Source organism: Myotis nattereri, assembly GCF_964212035.1.
Source record: "Myotis nattereri genome assembly, chromosome: 3".
In the NCBI taxonomy this organism is placed as follows: domain Eukaryota; kingdom Metazoa; phylum Chordata; class Mammalia; order Chiroptera; family Vespertilionidae; genus Myotis; species Myotis nattereri.
The window spans coordinates 58,045,273-58,055,017 of NC_138077.1; the positions used below are offsets into that span (position 1 = coordinate 58,045,273).

Genomic DNA, 9,745 nt, shown 5'->3' on the forward strand with positions numbered 1-9,745 from the left:
TAATTTCCACACAAAGGTGGAATACTGGCGCTAGATGAAAGGTAGACCTATTTTCTACAATGTCTCCAAGTTCCATCTTATTCTAACCACTTGTTTGCATGTAACTAACATTTTTCTATATCATGTTGGCTTTTACTCTTTAATGCTCAGGAGCCCAGATATAGGGGACAGTTAGGTTCAGGGCCTCAGATCTGGTAGGATTAACTTTGTTTAGATACTGAGAGCAAAGTACTTAGGTAAACAGATACCCTCTCAAGGCCACATTTGACTAATGGTTGGGCTAAGCCAGTTTTAGTCAACTCATTCCCTTCTAGTGGGATTGGTTTAGGGATGCCCATGTGACACTGTTACTTTCTTCTTTCATAAATAGAGACACTTAGGGAGAAATCCTTTTTCTTTTCTGTTTTGGGGATGTTGTCATAGGGTACAAGAAAAGTGGCTTTTAACAATACAACATCCACATATGTTTTTATTACATCCTGTGTCCTTACTAATTTTACTTCAAAAATCTTTTTCTCAAGTCCAGTGAGTAGTGAAAAATGTGTTCAAATCCAAACACCAGAAACTAAAATAGATTCATAGATTTGAGTTGACAAACACTTTTCCCAGAATTTGGCCACATAGCCAGAAATTTCAGAACTCAGGGGTTCATAAAATCATCCCTAAAACTCCAGGGAAGCGATAGCTTTCTGAGTCTCCTTTTCTCACAGCTCAGTCAGTTCCACTTGAAAATCATCACCCTGGTTGGAATCCAGAGATTTATTCTCCAAAGTCATACTTCGAAGCAAAATGGAGGATCCATACTCAGCCAGTTTTCATCTCTTCTGAAATACTTGGCAACTTCTGTTGGCCACAGTGATGCACCACACAGAGTCCCCTTTAAGGAAGGGCTTGTTGACTCAGCTGTTCAAGGGTGCTCCCTAAACGCCCTACACATCACATTTCAGGTCAGCATCTGATCCCTGGAGAAGCCAGCCCCTGACATAACTGGGTATGACATTTTACAGCATCAGTGATTGAGACCTGGTGCCATCTGCTCAATCCATGTGTGTTCACAGCCCAGCCAGAGCACCTTCTGAAGAAATGAGCCATGTCCTTCCTCCTGCAGTCTCAAATTCAGGGTATGTGGATGTGTTGTTTTGTGTGTTTTTTTTAAAATATATTTTATTGATTTCTTACAGAGAGGAAGGGAGAGGGATAGAGAGTTAGAAACATCGATATGAGAGAGAAACATCGATCAGCTGCCTCCTGCACACTCCCCACTGGGGATGTGCCCGCAACCAAGGTACATGCCCTTGACATGTGGATGTTTATCTATCGCCAGTCAGAAAGCACAAACTTGTGAGTTATTCTACATACAACAAGGTGGATATCTCAAGCCCTTACATTCTAGAAGCCTTTGATGTGTGGAAGAGGTGATTTTTTTTTCTGTTTCTATAAATCAGTCATATGTCCAAATTAAAAGAAATAAGATCTCCACCCTACATAACAATTTCTCCCCTAAATCCCAAAATCTGTCAATGAAATAAAGGCGTGGACATAAAGAAATTTCACCATGCTTTCTTTTTATATCAGGCAATGTACCTAACTTTTAAAAAAAAAAAAATTCTTGACATAGGAGGAGCTAAATACATTATTCCAGCTTATCTTTTACTTCTTAACAACCCTCCCCAAAATTTAGTAGTATAAGACAACGATCACTCATTACCATATTATCTCTCAAGATTTGGGGGTTTAACTGGGCTCATCTAGGCAATCTCCCTCAAGTGTTTGTGGTCCAATCGTGGCTGAGACTGGAGTCATCTCAAGGGCTATTTTACTCACATGCATCTGGTGCCTAGACTGGGAAAACTCAAGCAGCAGGAGACGGGGGCGGGTAGCTGCAATAGCCGGGGCTCCTCTGGCATCTCTATCAGCACATGGGCTCACCACATGGTCTTCCAGCATGGCAGCTTCAGGGTAGCTGAACTTCTAGCATGGCAGCTCAGTTCCTAAGGGATAAAAAGAGAGAGAGAGAGGAAGAGAAAGAGAGAGAGAGAGAGAGAGAAAGAGAGAGAGAGAGAGAGAGAGAGAGAGAGAGAGAGAGAGAGAGAGGGATTGAGTCAGAGAGCAAAGCTGGATCATTTTTTGTGAATTAGCCCTCAGAAGTTATGTGTCTTTTCTCCAATATGTTATTCATTAGAAGCAAGTCACTAAGTCCAGCCCACATTCAAGGAGAGGAGAATTAGACTCCACTTCTTGGGAGGAGTGTTTAAGAATTTGCAGACATGTTTTAAAACCACCACATGTTACCAAACCTTTTCCTTTAGAACTGAAAAGTGGCTGAGCTTCCTTTGTTTCTTTCTTGGCAAGTGTGCATCCTGGCCAAGGGATCTGTGTTTCCAGATGTATTCCAGAAAACAATAGCTAATTACAAAAGCCAAAATGTATTGAGGGCTTGTTATAGGCCACTCATTACTCTAAGTCCCCAAGTTCACTATCCTGTGTGAATTATTCTCCACTAATCCTAATATATAAAGAGCCAGGGTCCATCATGTCCTAAACGAATGGACGGTGGATTGAACAGGGAGCCGTTAGGGGCACCCCTAGACAACGTGATAGGGTGTGAGTTTGGTGGGGGAACATCAAAGAAATAGGGGGGAAGGTCTTAAGGGTCTGTGGGGTTGGGGTGGTCAGCCTGGTGTAGGTTTGGAGTGTGCTGGGGAAGAGGAAGATCCAGTTGGAAAATGGCTCAGACCAGTACCTTTCGCATTGTGAACCAGTGGACTGCATGGGCAGTTGTTTCATGAGTGCACTTGGGACCGACATGTTCATGGCAGTGGCAATATTCCCAAAACTTCACTGATTCCAATAGTTCCAACATCAAAGAACAGAAAAATCCTCTCCAACTAGAGGCCCTGGACGTTGCAACGCGACTGAAGGAAACACCATTTAAGGAGGATTTAGAAGAACCGGCCTATGCAACCAGAGGATTGTGGGATTGTGAAGGATGCCTGGGTGCCTAGGGCCAGAACGTGAGCCTGTTTCTTAGAATGTACATAGTCAGCCCTATAGTCCTTAGTCTCACAGTATTTGGACGTGACTTCTGGTGGAAATTATTTGTTTGTTACCTTGGTTTGAAGCTGAGGACAAGAGCCGCAAGTACGACCAGCTCTAGGAGGAGTACACATGCACCTCCCAGGAACTGCAGATGAAGCGCACCGCTTCAATGAAACCTTCAATCGAAGCCTTCAATGAAACCATCAAGATCTTCCAAGAGCAGGGCCAGACTCAAGAGAAGCGCAGCAAGGAGTACTTGGAGCGCTTCCGGCGTGAGGGCCATGAGAAAGAGATGCAGAGGGTCCTGCTGAACTCAGAACGGCTCAAGTCTTGCATCGCTGAGATCCACGAGAGCCGCCCGAAGCTGGAACAGGAGCTGTGGACACAGGCCTTGGACAACTGAGATAAGTGCATGAATAGCCTGAAGCCAGACCTCATGCAGCTGCGCAAGACCCAAGACCAGTACCTGGTATGGCTCACCCAGAAAGGCGCCTGGCAGAAGAAAATCACCGAGTGGTTGGGAATCAAAACTGAGACTGAAGACCAGTATGCACTGATGGAGGATGAGGATGACCTCCTCCACCATGAGGAATGAACCGCACACGTCTGAGGAAATGCTGAACAGCAAGCGGGATGGTACCTTCCTTATCCGTGAGAGCAGCCAGCGGGGCTGCTATGCCTGCTCTGTGGTGGTGGACTGTGATACCAAGCACTGTGTTATCTACCGCTCGGCCACTGGCTTGGGTTTTGCGTGGCCCTGCAACCTGTACGGGTCTCTGAAGGAGCTGGTGCTGCATTACCAGCACACCTCTCTCGTGCAACACAAGGATGCACTTACCATCCCACTGGCACATTCCGTGCGAGCCTGGCCTCCCCCATCCCGCCCCCCACCCCCTACAGCCGGCTGACTCATACAGAGCAGGACTACATCTTTCTGTCTGTCTGTCTCTCTTCTTTGTGAATCTTTCTCTGTCTCAATCTCTCTCTTGCTTTCTCTGAGTCTCTCTCTTCCTGTCACTCTTTCTATCCCCATCTCTGTCCTCTCTGTCTCTCTTGGTCTCTGTACCTCTAAGTCTCTATTAGAGGAGCATACCTCCTCCACCACATGCCCCCTTTCCCTATGAGTACTGCCCTCCCCTGGCTCTGGCTGCCCCCACCAGTTCCTACAGTTCCCCCATGGTCCCCCTGCCTGTACCTGCCATGTTTACAAAGGCCCCTGGGGTGCTCAGCCCCAGCCTGGTGCCCTGATTTTTAAGCCATAGACCTGGGATCAGGGCAAGAAGAAGGCAGGAAGGAACTTTGCTGGGCCACTTCCAAGAACCTCAGCTGTGACATTTGGGGCCTGGCGGTCCCGCCTCCGCCCCCGCCCCCGGCCCCGCCCCACAGACCCAACTTCCCCTCCAAACCCTGAAGTGAAACTCCCACTGGTTACCGCCACATGGAGCTGCTGCCCAGAAGCCTTCCTCTTCCAAAGCAAAATTATTAAAAATAACCTCAAGAGCTGGGCCCTATCTGACCCCAGGCTTCCCAGGAACCAAGACTACTGCAGGTACTGCTGCACCAGCTGAGATGCACTGCTGCCCACAGCATCTCTGCTCGAAGCAGTTTCAAGGCTTCTCCTTGATCATGTTGGGTTCTGATTTTGTTTCCTTGACTATAAACCCATTTTCTCCTCTTTTGGGACAAGAACCCCAATTTTCTATGCTGCCATGGATCACCCCCCACCCCCCTCGCCTACCCAGCTAGGCTGGCAGGTGGGTTTTGTATGGTACGTTGATACTGATGTGGATATAAAACATTGAACTCAAAAAAAAAAAAAAAAGGAACATGAGATAGTGACGAATAAGAAACTTTGGGACAGTGAAGGGCAGTTTGTCCAGACTGTTGAGAGCTAAGAATTAAAGTTTAAATGGGATAGAAATCCTGCTAATAGCACCTGATGCCTGAAATCTGAGCACTCTACTTTTAGGTTTTCCAGTTCAAGTTTTTGGAGACTGCCTATTAAAACATTCCTGGTTGGAAAGTGTTTGTATAGAAGCCCATAAGTATTTAGTATTTGCTGTGTTTACCATGCTTAGCTCTCTGTAAGGAATATGGAATAATGTTAAATACTTCATGTTCTCTAGAAGCTTGACTTTTAAAATAAGAAATACAGAAGAAATATAAATATTAAAAATAAAAAAAGAAGAAGCTTGAGTTTTAGGGGTGATCAGGCAGGCAGGCGAGCAGTTAGGAGCCAGCAGCCCCGGATTGTGAGAGGGATGTCTGAAAGGTCCCGGATTGCGAGACGGTGCAGGCCAGGCAGATGGACCGCCCCCCCCCCCCCGGCCCCGCCCTTGTGCACGAATTTCGTGCACCAAGCCTCTAGTATCCACATAAAAGAGCCCACATTCCCATCCAGTGCACTGTAGGAAGGTCCATAGCCCTCTCCAATATATCTCTTTTCAGGGGGACTATTTTTTCCAGAGAAAGTCCACATTGAAATCGGCTTCTTGGCTCCTGTTTCCACCCTGCTTTTTTGCTAGAGACACCACCCCCTTTTTTCCCTTCAAATCATCACTAACATATTCACTAATTACATCTCAGCATTGGAATCAACTCCCAGGTCACACATAAATATTTCTAGGAATTTATCAGCCATTTCCCACCCGAACCATTTCCTCCAGGGCACTCTCTAAACATCCTGCTCATCCCATTTTAACATGGAGAGTCCTCCCCACTCTCTAGACCAGAAGTTAAACTTGGTGATCACCAACTGAAGCCTGTCTTGAGACCTGCTTTTCAAATTTGAATTAGATGCTCATATTTTAACAGTGTGAGATTTCCAGGTTCTCTTGGAAAAAAGTCGGATGGTTTGCCAATGTTTGGCTGGTTTACTTCCTCACATATCAGCGATCAAGTGGAGCCAGGACCAGCTGACTCCTGGCTTCTATTCACTGAAATTTCCATTTGGCCCATTGCACTCATTTACTTTAACTTCCACCCCTCTAGACATTTGGGTTTGCACCCCCTTGTCCTAAGATCCACCTCCTCCTCTTTACCTTCCTCATGTTCCCAGGACCCTACCCCAAATTCCTCTGACTTTGCTATACTGAATAACTTAGCTTTTCTTGCGCGCACACATAGACCAGAAGTCAGCTGCAGCCTTTTTCTATAAAGAGCCAGATAATAAAGATTTTAGACCAGTTATACCAGTGGTTCTCAACCTTGACTGCACATTAGAATCACCTGGAAATCTTTTTAAAATCCTGATTTCTGGGCCTCATCCTCCGGGAATTCTGTTTCTTTGTTACTAATATTGTGCCACCTCCCCGCCCCCATAACAAAGAAACAGAATTTCAGGAGGATGAGGCCCAGAAATCAGGATTTTAAAAAGATTCTAAGGTGATTCTAATGTGCAGCCAAGGTTGAGAACCACTGATTTATATGGTCTCTGTTACAATTACAGTGGGGCCTTGACTTATGAGTTTAATTCGTTCCAAGACCGAGCTCGTTAACTCAAATTACTCTATCAACTCAATGCAAAAAATCGGCCGAGAGACAGCTGGTATCTCAAAAAACTCGTTAGTCGGGACACTCGTAAATCAAGGCCCCACTGTACTCAATTTCTGCCTTCATAGACCAGAAACAACTGCTGGAGAAATATAATTAAAAAACAAAACTTCTGCCAGCCCAGAAAACCTCTCCATAAAGGAGAAGAGAAAAAAAATAGTTTTATTACTGATTAAGCATTAAGCCTGAGTGTGATACTCATCACAGGCAAGCCACTAAAGGGATTGCAATGACAGAAAGAAATCTCAGCTTTGTATATAGCCAGGCAGATACAATCCATTACACACATGTTCTCAAGGCAAATGATAACTAGTCCTCAAGTAAGAGGACTTGACAGCACCATTTGTCACACATTGCTCATCCTAAATTCACCTGGTAATTGGGGTGTCCATCTGGGTTAGCTAATTGCTTCATTCAAAAGAAGTGTCTCCTGTCTCTGGGACAGGGACTAGTTACAACTTGGAGCCAGATGCCAGTGGAAGTTAGGCTCCTGCCCTCCCAGGGAAACTGGGAGATGGGGTGCCATCTCCCTTGAGGATGGCATTTCAAAGAGATGGTTCCCTGGTCCTTGAAAAAACATTCCTGGGTTGTAAATCCAGCAGAAGGCTTTTTACAGATTTCAAAACCATTTACATGCACCTCAAAGAGGCAGAGAACAAATGAACCATTCCTTGCAAGTTTTCTAAAGTGAAAATGAAGAGTGGAGGGAAGATCACTTCCCTTTTCAAAACCTGAGCAAATTGATTTTTAATGATTTTCATCATGTGCAGCCTTAGAAGATCTGTAAACAAATAAGCATGACTGTGTTTCAATAAAACTCAGTATGAGTTCATTTTAGCTTAATTACATCTGTAAAGACCCAGTTTCCAAAAGTTGCATACACAGGTATGGGGGTTGGCACTTCAACATGTTTTTGGTGGGCACAATTCTACCCACTGTAGTCCTACTTCTCAAATTACTTTCTGGCAGGTGGCTATGACCTAATAGTTCCTTTCTGCTTGCTAACACTCTCAGTTGGAACTAAAGGGTAGTAGAGAATGCCACCCCCCAATATGACTGTAGGAGTTCAAGACATGCCACCCCCAAATATGCTGCTTTGCTATATTGATTATTTTGAGCTGAAGGGACTCACAGAGCAGCAAATGCAGGAAGAGGCTTTCTCTGAATTCCCCCTATCTATCTAAAGACAGAGCCACCAAAAGGAACTCAGTTGTCATAAATTCCCTCCCCAGGAGTTTCATGAACCCAGGAAGATTGACTCTTCACAGGAGAGGAGACTAGAAGTCAACACAACTCCCAGACAAATTGCAAACTATCATGTGTCTCATCTTACTCTTCTAAGGCCCATTCATCTTTCCCCAAAATACTTTACTCTCCCCTAAGAGACCTGCATCCCCCAACCCATGTCCCTTCAGCTATTAAGATGGTATTTAAATCTGAATTCTAAGCCACCTCTGGGGGTTATGCATTCTCCCTGAGTCTCTCCCAAGCATACATGTTAATACAATTCTGTTTGTTTTTCTTTTGTTAATCTGTCTTTTATTATAGGGGGTCTCAGCCAAGACCTTATAAGGGTAGAAGGAAAATTGTTTTTCCTCCCCTACAGAACATTTTGCTAGAGTGGAGTGACTCACTCTGACCATTGTTTACCTCTAACTTGTTCTCTTTTTATGAAAATGAGCATTCAATAAGGTTCATATAACTAAATGTAAACGACATTATTTTTCCATCTGTCCAGTTAAGAAGGCAGCAAAAACTATATTTTTACTAGAGGCCCGGTGCACAAAATTTGTGCACGGGTAGGGTCCCTAGGCCTGGCTGGTGATCAGGGCCGATCAGGTTCCCTGCCTCCTGGCATCCCCACCTCCTCCTTCCCTCGCTCCCTCAGCACCCCACTGCCACCCCTGGTTGCCCACCATGTTCCACACTGCCCCCTGGTTGTCAGTGCACATCATAGCAAGTGATCAAGCTCCCAGTCGAACTCCCGAGGGGACAATTTGCATATTAGCCTTTTATTATTATACTAGAGGCCTGGTGCACAAAAATTTGTGCACTCCGGGGGAGTCCCCCAGCCAGGCCTGCGCCCATTCACAGTACAGGACCCCTTGGGGGATGTCCACCTGTCGACTCAGGCCCACTCCCTGGGGGATCAGGCCTAAGCTTGCAGTCAGACATCCTTCTGGCAGCCAGGGAGCTCTCGGGGGATTTCTGACTAAAGGCTTAGGCCCCCAAGGGATCAGGTCTAAACCGTTAGTTGGACATTCTTAGTGCTGCCACGAGGTGGGAGAGGCGCCTGCCACCACCACTGCGCAGGCCAGCCATGAGCCAGCTTCTGGCTGAGTGGCAGTCCCCATATGGAAGTGCACTGACCACCAGGGGGCAGCTCCTGCATTGAGCGTCTGCCCCCTGGTGGCCAGTGCGCATCATAGCAACCGGTCATTCTGCCATTCAGTCAATGTAAATATTAGCCTTTTATTATTATTATATAGGATGTCCCTATTTCCCCCCTTTTGCCCCCTCTACCCAGCTCTTGCCCCCCACTTCTCTCTGGCCATCACCATACTGTTGTCTGTGTCCATGGGTTATGCATATATTTTCTTTGGCTAATCCCTTCTTTAAATTTTTATTTTCAGGTAAGTGCTTATAACTGCACTATTATATATTTTCTATTAAGTCATTTAGAATTAAGATATTTTTTAATTGAACCCTTGTAAATTTTAGCACAATTTAATAAATTATGCTAGAAGCAGTTAGGAGATTTTTCATGTAATGCAGATACATTTCAATTAATATTTTATTAATTTTTAATTTTTTAATATTTTAATTTGAAATAATCTCATACATGTAAAAAAAACTATAAAATACTACAGCATATTATATGTACCCTTCACCCAATTTCTTAGGTGTTAATAATTGAAACATAACCATTATACAACTAACAAAATTTGGAATGTATTTTTCTTATAATCTCTTTAATGTTACTTAATCCATTTACTTTGTTTTTGTTCATCTTCACCCAAGGATATTTTTCCATTGAGTCTTAGAGAGAGTGAAGGGAAAAGGAGAGACACATTGATTGGTTGCCTCCTGCACATGCGTTGATAGGGACTGGGGATCAAGCCAGCAACTGAGGTATATGCCCTTGACTGGAATC

At 44.8% G+C, this 9,745-nt stretch overlaps 1 pseudogene across 1 annotated transcript; it reads left to right on the forward strand.

Annotated features, from left to right (window-relative positions):
• Nucleotides 1–2,546: 2,546 nt before the first annotated feature.
• On the forward strand, nucleotides 2,547–3,947 carry LOC308515357 (phosphatidylinositol 3-kinase regulatory subunit alpha-like; annotated as a pseudogene). Its single transcript has 2 exons — nucleotides 2,547–2,604; nucleotides 3,123–3,947. The product of its transcript is annotated as a phosphatidylinositol 3-kinase regulatory subunit alpha-like (transcript).
• Nucleotides 3,948–9,745: the final 5,798 nt, after the last annotated feature.